Below are 14148 nucleotides of genomic sequence, written 5' to 3' on the forward strand. Positions count from 1 at the left end.
TGGAATTAAATGGGAGTTAGGACCATAAATATAAATAAGTGTTTATTTTTATTATTAACTTAAATCTGAGCCTCTTAAGAATTTTTAAAGTTTCTTCACTTTTTCTTTAATTAAAAAGTAAAAAAGTGAATATACGAGCAATCGTATTCCTCAAAGAGTGTGTGCATGAAAACAAATCCACTATCTAAAACTCCATAAAAAGAAAGTCGGAAGTCTAACATGTTACCATCATGTATAATGTACAAGAATATCTTATAGTAATTTTAGAAGGTTATTTTCAACCAGCATTGAGCTCTAAACTGCACAGAAAAATAAATAATAATTCCATTAGATCTGGTTCTTTTTTGAGTTGTTTGTTTGAGGATGCTTGGCTTGATTTAAAGAGCTTTAAGATATTCTTTGCCTTTTCTTATGACAAGTAACATAAAAAATAAAAGATTTCCCCATATAACAGTAGCCGCTGGTGTCCTGTGTCAGGGTATTAACCTTTTTAACCCTGTCAGTTGGCTGGGGCCAGGAAATATAGACTAGTCTTTTACTACTCTTCTGTGTGTCACAACTTTATTACACATCACATTTTTACTCTTCTGAAGCGTCTATAGTACTAAAAAAAAATAGTCTTGTAAAGAGAATGCAGTGTTACATGGCCAAAAAGGTATGTAGGACTGAATATCATATATTTTATCAAAGCGACGTTCTTCTTCATCCAGAGAGCATTATTGTTGCTCTGTAAAATCTTAACATAAAAGAAAGACTCAGGGTTCTGTTTCATATTTTGTAAAGGTGATCTCTGAGCATTTCTAGTTGAATTATTCAATAGTTTGCTGTATATCATTTTGCTGATGACAAGAAAGCTGTCTCGTACCTTTAGTGGTGTCTGTACAAAGTTGGCTTGTCTTTCAAGTTAGTATAAAGCCATATATAGCTGATTAGCAATAAATATTTCAACTGCTATTAAAGAAATATTAGTTCCTACAGGCAATAGTATTGTCCATTGCTTGCACTTGCTATACTCTTCCCAGAGAGCTTGTACGCATCCTCCATTAAGAAGAATAATGAAAATTATACGAGCACTTAAAAAATCTCGTCACGGTAAGATGGCATCATATTGCTAGGAAAATCAAAGACACCCTTTAATTCCTAGGAAAACATTGCTTTATCACTTAATTATAAATCTTCAGAGGCATTATTTTCAGTAATCCAGATGGTGGTAGAAGAATGTTATCTTCCAGGAAATATCTTTTCGTTAAATACATAACAGCTTTGGGCATTACATGGCAAGCTGCATCCAATTCTCTTCTCACTGCTGGGGTTATAGCTGATGCAATAACTTGGCTTCTTGCTCCTTACTCTTACGTCCATTTTTTCCAGATTGTCACCCATAATTTACTATTCACGTTTGTGCAAAAGGTTCACCTCCAAGCACTATTTCTTCTGACAACCATGGTAGCAAGTGGTTAAAGTGACTTAGAGTGTCCTCAAACTGTAGCAGTATCTGCCTGCCAGGGGCAGGAGCGTTAGGGGAAAAGGAGCCCTTTCTCCTGTTTTGGTCCGGACCTCGACACCCACCAGCCATCGCCTTTGGCTGGGCAGAGCTCCCTTGCTGCCTGCACCTCCTGCCTGCACTCCCCTAGGATCCCCCTCACCTTGCTTGCACCTCTGCCACCGCTCTCCTCCCTTGGAGACAGAAATGTGTAAGGTTTCCATCCACCTCTGATGCAAAGTTTATGCCTTTTGATGGGCAAACCCGACTGGCCCCCAGCATACCAGGTGGGCTTCCACTTCCCAGGTCACAGCCCAACCCCTGTTTCCTTGGACCCTCCAAGTTGTTGCTTGTTTTCTTTTTTTCTCTTTTTTTCTTTGGTTTCTGCCTCAGCAGCCTCCTGTGATTTTACTCCTGGCAGTCGAGCAGGGTAGTGTCACACAGATAACCTGAGGAAACTGTGACATTTATTCCCCCTAACTCTGTCATCCTCCATAGCAGGGTATTGCTTTGGGGAAACTTAAATATGATCCGGGGAGCATTCAAATGAGACTTCATCACAACAAGATGGAATTTGGTTCCCCAGATCACTCTGTTTCTCCTTAGCAACTTTAGTCCCTTAGAAAACAGTGACAAAGACCATGCCAGTGCTCCCTGTGAGGAGGTTTTGTGTGCTGTGATGGGATTTCAGCTTCATCCCAATCCCTCTGTGCACCTCTGGCAGCCTTTGGTAGACAGCTTTTTGGGAGATGGATGTTTTGGGGGTGAATTCAATCAGGAGAGCAGTAAGAAATAAAGTCAGGGGAGGTTTTCCCATTTGGTGAGATGATGCAACACTGCAATAATCTGGAAATAGATGGACTGAATAGCCTTTTGCTTGACTGATTTATAAGTGAAGTAGACAAAATAAAGGCGAATATACTTTCAAGAATAATCCCACCTCAGACTTTTCATCTGAAACTAGTTTGAGTTGGTCACTATTCACATTTTCCATTTCTTAAGCTAATCAGTATTCACAGTTTCCAGTTTTTTAAAAAACGCTTAGTATTCAAAATACCCAATTCTTAACAAATGTTAACTCATTCTGACCTGAAATAAAAGCACAGCATTTTTAAAATTTTATACAAAATCAAAATTCTGGGAAAAAGATGTTTCCCCAGCATTTTTATTCCAGAATTACAAAATGTGTTCTCAATCTTTGGACATATTTATAATTTTGCAACATATTTGTTGTTATAAGCCAGTTTTGTTCCTAGTTTGTGATATGTCAATAATAGTAGTAATCTGATAATATAGTAATCAGTATGGTCTGTTCACTTTAAATTAAGGAGAAGTGCTCATCTGATTAAAAACGTCCTCTCTTCTTTTCCTTCACAGTGGGTATACCTTAACCACCCCTAACAGCACTTTACATTACCAGAAGAAACTCCACAGTGACTGGTGTGTCTGTATGGTCCAGAGCAGCGCGATGCCGAGAGGTTAATGAGGGTCCTAAACTCAACAGAACTGTGCTGGAAAAGTTGAAGAGCGGTAAAGGCAGCAACAGGTAATGGGTTTGCTCCACTTTATTGTCTTTTGTGGACCCCTTAAAAGTAGTCCAAAGACTTCTGAAGAGACTAGTGGAATTCAGGTTCATGTCTTTCTTTTTACTCTTGATCCTCATGCAATGTATTTCGGTCCATGCTAAGGAGCTAAAGAGGAGCAAGCTTTTGCAATTGCTTTGTGTCATGTTAGGCATCCATAGTTTGTACACTGTGTGCTTCTGCTGACTGGCCAGAAACTAAAAATTAAGAAAAGAGCATTATACAAATTTCTGCCTGAAAAATTGAAATTATAAATGAGATTTCTAAATATTCTGAGGTTTAAAAAAAAAAACCTCAGTGAGAATTTGTTCACTTCAGAATATTTTTCTTGAAAAACCCCCTTCTGAGATTTTATCGAGCAAGTTTATGGTGAAGGAGTATTTGACTAACATCTCATAAGCCATATATATACGGAGAAGGACCAGGCATATCTGGTCTAAATGAATTGCAAATAGAGATGTATTAACTGAAATTTCTGATCTAAGGAGTATTCCTTATTCATTGATTTGGTGGGAAGAACAATTTGTTACCCTTCTTTTTTCTGTATCACAGAGCTTGTTTACTTGGGGAATATGCTTTAAACCTTCACATTACATTTTAGATGCAAATGGTTTATTTTTTTTTGAAACACTATGCACACTATATAAATAAATACTGTCCTGTTTCAGTAAGATCATCAATTTTACCCGTGCCAAAAATGGAATTTCCCTGTTCTGAAATTGTAGCTGAAATATCTTTTTAAGTTCAAGATTTTACTTTCATTTTTTTAACCGAGTTTTGTGGTAAGAGTAACTAAAATTGCAACACATTTGGTTCCAGTAGCCTCTTGGGATGCATTTCATGCAACGCATGCCCCTGCTGTGCCTGGCCTTGCCTTTCCCTCCCCTCCTTTCCCTATTGTCTTTTTCTACCACAGCAAATATGATTGCTTTATACCAAATATCACACATGACTTTTTTTTTTACAAAGGTTATGCCTTTCTGGCATATTTTTCTAATTTATAATATGTTAGTCCATCTTCATTTTATTCTTATTCCTGGCACAATTGAGAGTTTGGAACTTGTTTTTAGATTTTTGTCTATATGCAATTAAATGCAATCAACTTCCAGTAGTAAAGTTTTGGTCACTTTAGTTCAAAATGCTGAAACAACATATCCTGTTTTAAGGGTTTGGTTTTTCTTCAAGACACTAATATGGTGTTCATTATCAAAGGACAAAGGGCACTCTGAATCGTAATAAGGACTTTCTGGTTTTAAATTCCATTACTTGCATTAAAACCACTTACTGCCACTAAGAAAAATGAGTATAACTTTGCGCAGTTTGTGGCAAATAGGTAGTCTTTTGATATCTTATAGCAGAATGTTTCAGTTAATAGGCCTGTACTTGAAAGTACCCTTTCACACCGATCGTTGCAAGTGCATTCTGTGTTTTTGTTTAAGTTTGACATCCATGAAAAGACAACCAAGATCTGTTTCTTATTGTGCATTAAAGAGCATTCTTTGGAAATTGCTGAATAACTTAGCAATATGCTCTGTATCATTTTTACTGATGACAAGAGAGATGTCATCTCTGGTGCATCTGTCTAAAGTATCCTCTTGGATAACTTCTGTATATTGCAATCTGCTTCATTTCTTCAAATAGGAAGCAGTTTCAAAAGCCCTGTTAACTGGCAAATACCAAAATATTTCACTTATTTGCAGGAAACAAAAATGGAGCATGCTGCCTCTTGGGAATCAGTTCCCAATAGTACGTATTCCATTAAAAAATTAAGTATTCCATTAAAGGAAAAAAAAAAAAAAAAGGAAAAAACCCACAACACTCTTGTACTTAATTCAAGAGCAGGGCTGTTTTTTTCAACACAAATATGTTGTATCATTTCAAGCATTCAGGTCTTTGCCTTTGCGTGTTTAATGATCACAGCTGTACCAAGTTGGTTTATCTTCCAGTTAAGGTCCGGACAGCTGGTCAGGCCTGGAGACTGACTTTTATTATATTTTAGTGTTTAGATTCATTTTATTCTGTTTATCGCTTTTGTACTTGGAAGAAAAAAGGAGTCCTTTCCAAATAAAACTGTTTTGTTCAAGATGCAGGCTACCTCTCCCACTGGTGAGGCCACCATCTCACCAGGCTTCATCTGCAGGACGGCTCAAACCTGTCTGCGCAGTCCTTGCCCCCGGGCTGTGTGGGACTGACGCAGGCGGGTGGTGAGCGCAGGCAGCACGCGTGCTGGGACGCAGCCGAGGTTTTAGCCACTGGTCTCTCTTGTAGAGAAAACTGCAAGTCTGCATGAAAACTTGGTGAAACAGGCGCTTGTGGCACAGCCTAAAATAAATGAATGCTCCAGCTGCCTGCTGGTACACTTAGCAGAGTGGCTTAAGTGAAAAAAAGGGGAGTCACTGCAGAATGAAGCTGAAAAGTTTTTGAACAATACAAATTCCCTGTAAACATTCCCCTTCTTTAAAAACAGAACAGCAGCAGAAGAGTGGGGCAGAAAGGGAGGAAGAGAGACAGTGGGAGAGAGAACAAACAGGGTGCACCTCCAGGTGCTGGCTGGTATGGCTGTGTATTGTCCCAGACATCGGGCGAGACCGGCTCAGCAGCTAACGTGGGTTTTCAAATACAGAGGGGACAGCTGGGTGGGGGACATTGGTAAAAAGAAATCTGCTATGACTGTGGAAATGTCCTTCGTCAAAAATGAAGTAATTTTCAACACATTTTAGTCAACAGTGCTAGCGAATGATGCCCAGTTAACATATTTGTCTTATGTTGTAAATATAACACAATGTTACGTTGTATTGATACTGTAAATACCCTGTAGATATTTGGACTGCCCATTACATGGTATCTCAGTGGAGACCCTTTCTTTCTTAATCCAAAAGGCTCAGTTTTAGGGTATCCCTGTTACATCTGAGGGAAGTTTGCTAGAGGCTGCTCTAACATAAGTCTTAAATGATCCTCTTTCACTGTAGTTGTGGCATGGACTCCTGCCACAAAAATTCATCCCTGGGAAAGCTGCTCAGGATTTGTCACATTACTGTGACTTGAGTTTGGTAATTATCATGCTTAGATTGAGTGTTTTTTAAAACCCTGAGGCTTTCAATTTAGCATATTGTGTCAGATTGTTATAGATACAGTGAGTGAGCATCAGTATTCAAATCTGGATCAAAACCTCCCCATAATTTGAACTTCTCATACCCAAGGATTTTGTGACGCCATCACTGTTGCCTGCTGCAGATGGCCAAGAAATTGGTAGCCTCTAATTGTAAAATCCTCTTGGAAAGAGCAAACATTGTTTAGTGAGATGTGAAGAACCTTACTCTTATTGCTACCTTCACAGCTTGTTCCACCCTTCTTTCTCCCACAATAAAATGTAAAAGCTAGAAAAATGTTACAATTTAAAACTATAAAGACAGTCTCTTTTCACTTTTCTTTATATGCATATACTTTGTTTTCTTTATTTAACAACATCAGTTCAGGCAACGTCTCTGTAATCCTGACTTATACTGTGATTTTTAAGATGTCATCAGAAACATTTCTTTTAGTGACTGCCAATCATTAATTGCTGTATGTATCTCCTGTATGTCTCCATAAACATTACATGTAGATATATTGGTATATAATATTCATGTGTTTTATGTTCGTATAAACATACTGCTAATACTGTGTTTCTCCAGTAGAGATCTGTATAAATCCAGACCTCCAGAGATACCTATAATGACTTAAACATTACACTAAACAAGCGATTCCAAGGGGACATGATCAGGATGTAATAATGGGCCAATGTCAAAAAGGATTTATGATTATTATTCATATGACTCAACCATATGCTCCAGCTACTGCTGTAATCTTGCTAGGCTTGGTCTGACATCTGTAGTGATAATGAGTAAAATTGCATTACGCCACAGAAAAAAATCAAGACACTTAAAAAATAACTAGTGGGCTGCCAGAAGAAACACTGACCTCCTCTGTAGGGTCAAGAGATGGTTTTAAAATATGGTGGATGCTCCTGACAAAGTTGAAGCACTCCGAGGATCTGGCAGCCAGCTGTTCTAGCTTTATTATAGAAGAACTTAAATATAATTGAATTCCTAAACCATATGTATTTATCACTGCAGTTAAATACCATGCATGATCCTATTGAGTTGACTTTAAAAAAAAAAAGGGAGTTACCTACTTCATTTTATATAATAGGACAAGTGGTATCTGTTCTAAATAATGTGAGATTGGGGAAGATACTTAAATAATGTGTATTTCCAGGATCACCTGAACAGTCATGCTACCTGTTTGTCTCTCCTGGTTAAGCATTAAGCTTCCAAGTGGCTACAGTGAAAAGACAGATATTTCTGGTTTGTTTCCCTCTAACAGTCTCTCTTAGTCTTTTGTGGAGCAACCTTCAGCTCTGGCTGCAGCTGAACCTGGTGCCAGCTGGGAAACAGTAGCTTATCTGTGCCATTTCCAGGCTTCCCCCTTCAGTGGGAATTTTGCAAATATGCAAATACCTTCTGGAGAGGTGTCCAGACACCGAGAACTCCTTCCTGCTTCTGGACTAATACATAGTGTTGTGCACTGTAAATATACGAGCATAGACTTCCTTAGTTTCTGTCAAAGTCCATTAATGTTCCATTATTGACTGCAGCACTTAGATGAGACGTGAAAACTCATTCATTTCTCACTGAGAAAGAAAACTCGGGTGAAATGGCCTGACGTCAAACCTTCTAATCCTGCAGTGGTGATTAGCAGATGGGCAGCAAGCAAAAGTCAAAGGAGCTCATGCATAAAGTGGGCTAAGTCACAAACCACCAAAGTTGCTCTAAAATCATGGCCAAACATAGCAGTAAAGGACAAATATTTAGGCAGTGTCAGTCAGTCAGCTAATGTATGTATCAGCATATTAGTGAGGAAATCCCCAGAAGCTCTGTGGGAGTTTTTCTTTTTGATCTGCCACCACCTGCCAGGCTGCTGGCATTGCCACTGCAGCCACCAGGCAGGCAGGAGCAGTTCCCCTGGGACTCGAACAAGTTGCTCCTTAAGGCGAAGAACCACTTCATTAATTCAAAGGCAGACTGAGCAATCAGCAGCAGGTGAGGAGCAAAAGACAGGGAACCAGGCTAGAGGCAAGCTTGTCTGCCTGCCCCAGAACAGTGACAGGAAAGCTCCTTCTCTGCTTGTTAATAGCAGCAAATGTTCTTCATTGCTGTCAGACTTGCACAATCTCCATTTTGCTCACACTAAATTCTGGTGCCTCTCCTCATCCTCCTGAGATCCTCAGCCAAAAGACACGTTCAACATCTGTGAAGCCTGAAGTCTTGGCTCACGCGAACACAAGCACTGGTAGACTTGAGATGTTGTTTTAAGCACCTGACATCCTCCATCTGTCTTCTTTATTTTTAATTATTTCTAGTCTATAGGGTGACCTAATCAAACAAGCTCCCGTCTGATGTCAAGGTTCTTTCTTTGCTTTAATCTCTTCACATTTCTATATAATTTCTTTTTCCTCTGGAACTATCAAAGTATTTTCTTTAACAAGCCCATCAATGAAAAACAAAGTCTGCATTCTTGAATTCTAAGTCACACATAAACCTTAAAGATGCTGTTTGCTCAGTGTCGACAGAAGCAGTCATCTGCCCTAATTTACCTTCATCGTATGTTTTTATTAGAGCTGTGAGAGCATGCATAAACTCACCAGGGGGCCGTGCACGTTACAGGGCTCTTTTCTTAAGCTCTCTCAGCTCTAATAAAAACACAGAGGCTAAAGCACTGTCCTGTATTGGGACAGTAATACCTCTCTGTCCTGTGTTCTTTCAATATCAGAACAATTGTCTCTGAGAATATTTACTCACTTAAAGTCATCACAACAGGAGTGAAGGAATGGTCTTCAAGGAATGGTCTCAAGGAACTGTCTTTCTTCCATTGATGTTCTTCTACTCAGTCCTACCAAAGAGCTTAGCGATGCTTTACTTTTAACTCAGGTGTCAAGTCTGATATCCCTTTTCTAACCCAATTATTTTTCAGGTGCTTATAGGGAGAGAGTGGTGCCATGGACTAGCACTAATGGACCTCCAGAAGTAACTAAAATGGCCCACCTGTTGCTATAGGCTCACATTTTCTGAACAGGACTTTCATATCCACTGTGAAATTTTTGAAGCCCTACCAACTGACAAATATTAGATATGGATGTATGCAACCACATGCATAAACATCAAATGGAGACAATATGAGTTCAACAGTAGAAGGATTATCACTGGCTGATTGGGGTGCTTCACATTTAACTTGTAGAAATTACTTAGATTAGAGAAAGGTGTCATTTGATCTTCCATTTTTCCACAGATGCTGCCAAATAGTTTTCTAAATCAGTCCCAAATGTGGCCTGGTCTCTGTGTTGGGCCAGTGTGAGTATAGTAGCGGTTTTGTTCCTTCTTGCTACCTTTTCTTCTCTCCCCATGCTTCCTCCCAGAGTTTGGGGCGAGAGCACTGAGCCCCAGAATATCACATGAGTTAGACAAAACAAAGCTCCAATGTGTGCTAGATGTAATAACCTGCAATGTCTCCCCTGTCATCCCAAATTACTGGAACACGCTGTGTTTCAGCCCTGCCTACCGATGTGCGTGCCTGCCAGAGAGCAGTGCCTCTGCATTCTGCTTGCCTCCGAGGTCATGGGCAAACGGTGCTTATGCTGGTCACCTGCAGGGGTCTCCATGAGTTATGTGGCTTCCCAGAAAGGTTTTGGGGTTTGCTGGCTGTACCCAGTAGTAGTGGGGAGATTGGTCACTGCTGGCAAGCGAGGCAGGCACATGCGAGTCCCCAGTACCTGACTGGTGCCTTCAGCTGGGGCATAAACCGGCCGCCCCATTTGGAGTTAGGGAGAAATTTTTCCCTCTGCACCAGGCTGGCGAGGCTGTGCGTTTGGGAGCTGTGCTTTGTTTAAAAAATAAATCTTCTGTGACATGGTATGCAAGCTGTTTCTGAAAAGATCCTGGATATGCATTTAATAAACTCTCTGCTATCGTGGGGAGATAGGTCTTTGGTGATGGCATTGATCGCTTGCTATCTTAATGAAGTTCATTGTAATTTTGGTCGTTTACCTTACTTCTTGGGTTTTTGAGTGGGTGCTGGGAAACCACTTCAGGCCACAGTGGATGGGCTGTGTGGACAAATACTCTCCAGGCTCTTCCGTGCAAGATATTGCTGCAGTCTCAGGTGACTGGACTTTAAGAGCTAGTGTAACGTTTCAGCCTTATAGTTCTTATAGTCCTAAAATAAGCCAGGTCCATTGAAATAGTTTATGTAGTAGGTCTTTGAAAATTCATCTCAACCAGGCAGAGACAGATTAGAAAGCCCTTGTAAAGTGTGCAGCAAGCGCTAAGAGCCAAGTGACCACAAGTACTTGAAGGTAGTAGACTCTTCCATTGGATTAGGTGGGTCCAGAAGAAAACATTTTCCAGAGCCACATGGTGAGGGAATCCACACCTACCACTTTATTGCAGCCCTGTGTGCCTTAAAGAGGGCTGAGGCTACACAGCTGTAACCTATCCAAGTGCACTCACTGGCATACTTGAAAGATAAAGGTATAAAACTAATATTTCAGGTAAATCAATGGAAATATGGCACAAAGTGGTAAAACAGATGTTTTCCCATAAATCAGTGAATTGCAACATAACTTGTATTTTTTTCTCCACTTACCTCCGCAAGTACCGTGTGCTGCATCCATCAGAGTCCTCACATAGCTCTGAGATTGCGTATGTTCTTGCATGTGATGTTTTCAATCCCTGATAACTTGGTGCTCTATTTCACTTACTGCTGCCTTGTTCTTACATCCAGTTGTCTTTCTTAGGAAGGTTAATGATGGAAAGGAGTTTGATTATTCTGTAGGATGCCTTTGACTCTCGCTTTCCACATACTTTTTCCTCTCTTTACCTGATTAAAAAAACAGCAAGCACGGCAGAATCCCATATGTATGGCATGGCACAGTGCCACTGAAGACCCACCCAGCAAACCAGGTTTTTTACAGCACTTTCTTGAAGCATGAGTATATCAATTTGGAGAAAACATTGTGGGAAGAACTCTAAGGGATTGAAAGGGCTTGTTTTGGTTTTATTTGGTTTGCACGATGTAATTTTTTGCTTGCAGCAATATTATTTAATGATGATCACAGCAGAAGTAATTCCTAGTGTCAGGCAGACTCTTGACACTAGGAAAAAAAGTCCTGTTTAATCTTGTGTTTATTTCAAACTGTTTTTTTAAAAAACATCAGTGGAGCACTAAGTGCTCAAGAGAACAACTGAAAAGGCAAAGTTCAGGGCCTCGATTGCATCTCTGCTCCACTTTCAGATGTGAGCTGACTAACATGGTTAAGGACAGGGATGTAAGTGGAAAAGAACATGCGTCATTTTCTGCCCATGAATATCCAAGGTAAGATACAGACAGTTCTAAGAGGATGACTAAATTTTTACAATAACAGTTGCCTAATTCACTTCTTAGAACCTGTCTAGAGATTATGCTTCTAAAGGAGCAATTTGGAGGAAAAGGCTTGGAGAATCAGACTAGAAAGTCATACCACGTTCAATGGGGCAGCATGAACACAGGGATTCAGGAGGCTGTAGAAGTGGAAAATAGGGATATAGTAACTGGCACTATAGATAGATTAGTGGAGATAGGTACATGAAGGGATTATAGCTAAGAAATAAGCAACACTCTTCTGCCCAGCCATCCTTGGATCGCATAACGGAGCTATGTGAGTGGACTCCATATCAGGATTGCACCGTACGAAGCTAGGGGCGCATGGTGACAACATGGTGGAGAATGGCATGAGAGAGATCAAATCCCTAAAGCCTGGAAGGGACTGAAGATAATGCTTATTGGTGCCATTGCTTCCTTTTCATGTTTGCTTTTGATAATGTCTGTTGGTGCCATTGCTTCCTTTTTCAGCACACCTAAAGTGCTTTGCTGGGCATAGAAGTACGTAGAATGCTTGAGTATCGTCAAAGGTGACGGAAAGAGAAATCCCATAACTGAAAAGTGTATTTGCCCACTGTTAACAAAGGTCTTTCGGTAGAACGCAATCGGTATCGCTGCTAATCTACCAAAGATGTCAATCCAGGAGCAGTGTCCAAAATCAACCCAGGGAAATTTCCTCCCAGTGGTCACAGTGTGAGAATAATCACTGCCACCTTTGTATCATAAGGATTTCATATCTTTCAACAGACTTTTCTATCATCCTAGCGGTAGTGGTTTGTGAAACGAATGAGGTCCCATAAGTGAAAACATAAGTAGAGTAAGTGACCTTCATACATAGAGGTATAAAATAACAAATCAAGCATCGCAACAAACCAACAGTGCAGTGTGCACAGATGGAAGCAGGCAAAATAAATTAAAACAATGTTGATATCTGCTGTATTCCCCAGTATCTCAGAGGCTCTGAAAAGTCACCCACATTTTTTTTTTTCCAGTTGCTTATATTCAGATTCTTAAAAGCTCAGGATAGATGTTTTCCCTGTCATTTAATGGCAAATTGAGGGAAGGACTACTATAACTTCAGTAACTAATTGAGTTAGTAATTTAATCATAAGTTAGATGGCAATTCTTTTTTATTTTCAGTAATGATTTTTACTCTGTTTTGTACTCTTTAATTTAAGATTAAAACCACTGATTTAAACCACCATCTTAAAACTCAGAACAAAAAAGAACTTACAAAAGGAAGTAGCTGAACGCTAGTTTCAGGATGTTTTTATTAGAATACTTTTAGAAGAAATTGTTGGTGAAATATTGTTCTTGTAGCTCAGTTTTCCTTACGACTGAGGAAAATCAGAAGCAGAAAAGGAGGTGGTTTCTGGTCACACCACAAATCTAGAGAATTAGGCTCAGTCTCTGCTTACTGTTTAAACTCATAAAATGTGTAGGCTCATCGCTTAGTTTGGTGGAGTTGCTCTGATGCGCTGGAAGCCATGCCAGCCCGTTCAACCAGGTTACTTCTAACCAGAGGTACGAGCCCATATTCCGCCTTTCCCTACCTGTGTCCTCAGTGCCGACAGGAAAGAGCTGAGGCATCCTTTTGTAAGCAGAATACAGCCACGGTAACGTGTCGCACTGGAAGAGATTTCTTTATTCCAGAGATTGATGTGTTTTATAATGGTAACAGAAATGCCTTTCCATGCAGATTCTAGCACTGACACACTGAACTCAACAGATTTAAACCAGGAAAGAATTTGAACAATACATCTAGAGTAGAAAAATCAGAAATAGAAAAGCGGGGTGTTTTTTGTTGTTTGGATTCTTTTTTATTTCATTTTACTGTTTTATATGCTGAGTTCCCAGAGTTTCTGGAAGTTTGAATGCCTCTACCAGGGGAAGAGGCCTTAGCAGAGGCATAAACTGGGCACTTTTGTATACCTGGTCCCATGTTTTCACCTAATGCATGTGTGACATTTAACATACAGCTAACTACACATGCAGCTACACAGCAGGCTCCTTACACAAGCAGTATTGCGTCAACATTTTTGTTTTCTGTGTTTACAAATGTTTTCCACACCCTTCCATCACCTGTGGGAGCCTAAAACAAAGTTATGAAAAGCACTACTGCTGCATGAATACAACAAAACTCCAAAACAGAGAAAAGGCTAGGTTACTGCCCTAACAATTCAACCAGCTGAAACATTTACTCAGTGTAATCAAATGTGCCTGTCTCATTATCACGCTTAAGCAAACCGCTTAATAGGTGGCTTAGTCCGAGGGTGTACAACCCAATATAAGAAAATCCTGCTTTGTAGCCTGTCTCATGAAAAGCAAAATGTAGATTTTGCTCTGGAGGTTGTTTACAAAATTGCTTTTGGTCTGACCTGAATATCAGGTTGGTTTTCAGCGTTATGAGACTCTCGGCTTAGTCGCTTGTTCATGTTTCTGTGCTGCCCAGAGCAGTTTTCCTGGAGAAATAAGAGTGTCCTCTGGTGGCTGATACCCTGCTGCAAATCCCGCGAGTCTCCCACCAAGAGAAGAGGGGTCTGTAGGCACTGTAAGCTGCTGAGCCAAATAACCCTTATTTTTATTTTGTAAATCAGATAGTCTTTTTTGCCACTCAGTATCTTATTT

Source organism: Nipponia nippon, unplaced genomic scaffold (assembly GCF_047370975.1).
Source record: "Nipponia nippon isolate SJK-2023a ecotype South Korea unplaced genomic scaffold, ASM4737097v1 scaffold_9, whole genome shotgun sequence".
Taxonomy (NCBI): Eukaryota; Metazoa; Chordata; class Aves; order Pelecaniformes; family Threskiornithidae; genus Nipponia; species Nipponia nippon.